This window comes from Myotis myotis, unplaced genomic scaffold (assembly GCF_014108235.1).
Source record: "Myotis myotis isolate mMyoMyo1 unplaced genomic scaffold, mMyoMyo1.p scaffold_m19_p_31, whole genome shotgun sequence".
Classification (NCBI taxonomy): domain Eukaryota; kingdom Metazoa; phylum Chordata; class Mammalia; order Chiroptera; family Vespertilionidae; genus Myotis; species Myotis myotis.
The window spans coordinates 1,020,377-1,022,569 of NW_023416337.1; the positions used below are offsets into that span (position 1 = coordinate 1,020,377).

Here is a 2,193-nt window from a genome sequence, read left to right on the forward strand (position 1 = left end):
ATAAGATGTGCTGTATTATGAGAATGTGTGGGGCTCGGCCTCTCCCCCAAGAGAGAGGGTTCGGGCTCACTGTGTGAAAATGGGGTGACTGGCTGTTTCTCAGGAGTCACTTAGATTTATTACTACCGAGTTTTAAAAATACCCATACATAGAATACAATGTAATGGTTTATTTCTTTAATTTGCAAAATTAAGCAAAATGATAAAATTTTGCTTAATTTATTTCATTTCTTTAGAAATTGAAAAATAAAAAATTAATTGATTTGATAAATTTAATTTAACCTCCTTCAGGGACAGCAGAGCAGGGAGTAGGTGGCAGTTATGAAGCCGAAATATCGTCGGCTCGGTCACTCCCACAGACGTGGGCCCTCATGCTCCGGCTCTCCTGTGCCCCTGGCGGTATCAGCAGGGTCCGGCATGTGGGGAGGTTCCGCGAGCACAGGCTGCACACCCCGCACCTGCAGGGACCCCTGGGCCTCGCGTCCCCGGGAGGCGAAGACGCTGTCATGCCCCCAGGTAGCGGGCACGCACAGAAACTGAGCTACTGGAACCAGACCAGGGTCCGATGTCAGGGGCAGGAGTCCAGGCTCCAGGCTGCTGTGTTCCCTGGAGAAGAGTGGGAACATCCCTGGGCCGTCTGCCAACAGCGCCTCGTGTGTGGCTCTTGCACTGGTCTCTCTGGAGGAGAGAATTCCCTAACCCCGCTACCCTCGGCCTCAGGCCCCAGCGGCTCTGGGCTGCCCGGCTCCCTCCAGCGCATGCTCCTTGGTCAGCCGGCACGCGGCTGTGGAGCGTGTCTGTGGGGGCCGCCCAAACCCAGCAGGCGCTTGGCCAGAATGTCCCTGGGACATGGCTGTGGTCGGGGGAGCAGATGCGCTCCCCACAGAGGTCTGGAGGAACAGCCCCTCAGCAGAGGAGAAGACAGCCCTTGGACATCAAGCCAGACGCGAGCTTTTCATGCCACTGTCTTTTAAGTGGCTTCGTCCTGCCCGAGTGCTTCTTCGGGGATGCTATCCGCATTTTAGGGGTGATTCACACACTCTCACCTTTGCCATGAAGAGGAGAAACACTGGGAACGCAGACATCTGAACCCGCACTCAGTGTCGGGGACACTCACCTGCAAACGGCAGGGGGAGTTTTCCTCTTTCCCTGCCACTGAGCTGTTCTCAGGTTCCAGCCCGCCCACCCACTGGAACACGCCCCGGGGCAGGCGGCCAGCATCTCCCGTGGGTCCAGGACAGACAGTTCCCCCCACAAGAGGTCCCCACTCAGAGAACAGGGGAGCGCAGAGGGCGAAAGGGTCCTGCGGTGCCTCGCTGAGGCTGGCGCCAGTGAGGTGGTGCTGCGTGTCGAGGCAGGAGTGCTGCGGGCTCCTGGCCGAGGCCGAGACCCTCTCCCTCCCAGCCGCCTTCCGACCGCCCGCGCGGCCTAACAGGAAAGAGACCCCTGCTAGTCCCAGCACTCCGTGTTGCGTTCTTTTTTTTTCTTTTAAGTCGAACGCTTCACGAATTTGCATGTCATCCTTGCGCAGGGGCCACGCGAATCTCCGGGTCGTTCCGGTTAGTACACGGGCTGCCAAAGCGAGCACCGGTGTTGCGTTCTGGCCTCCCATTGGACAGCCACTAACAAACGGGGGTGGGAGGCGGGGGGCCCAGGAGCAGGCCACCTGTCCTGCGACACGAAGAGCCATCATGTCCTCAGCTCAGAAGCCTGGTCCTTGCCCAGCAACCAGGACCCCAGGGTCACCCTGACTTCCTGTCCCCCAGCCCCAGGGCACTGGCCCAGGCATTCTGTGCCTCTGAGGCCACACCCAGCTCAGTGGCTCCTCCATGCAGGACAGGCAGGGGACACGCACAGACCCTGTGCTCACTGGTGCTCTCGCCACCCTGCTCGCCACCCAGGCTGGCTCTGCACGAACCTTCCTCAGCGTCAGTGCTCCAGTCGCTCTGACCTCAGACCCTGTGCTGCTCTGCTGCGCACCAGGTCCTGACCCGGCAGGGGTCCCGGTCCATTCTACATCCCCACCCCTGACAGGTTATCACGGTCACTTCCAAACACGCGGGAAGGTTGATGCAGTGGTGCAGTGCCCACGCGTGTTCCGCCTGGAGAGTTCGCGCTTCCCTCTGCAGCTCCTCCGTCCATCTCTACTTCCCTGAGTCGGCAGGAGGTTTACCAAGGAGACGTCCATCCCCTG

The 2,193-nt window shown here is 59.3% G+C and overlaps 1 pseudogene; it reads right to left on the reverse strand.

Annotated features, from left to right (window-relative positions):
- Positions 1-1,485: 1,485 nt before the first annotated feature.
- LOC118652537 lies at positions 1,486-1,585 on the reverse strand (annotated as a pseudogene).
- Between the last annotated feature and the right edge of the window lie 608 nt (positions 1,586-2,193).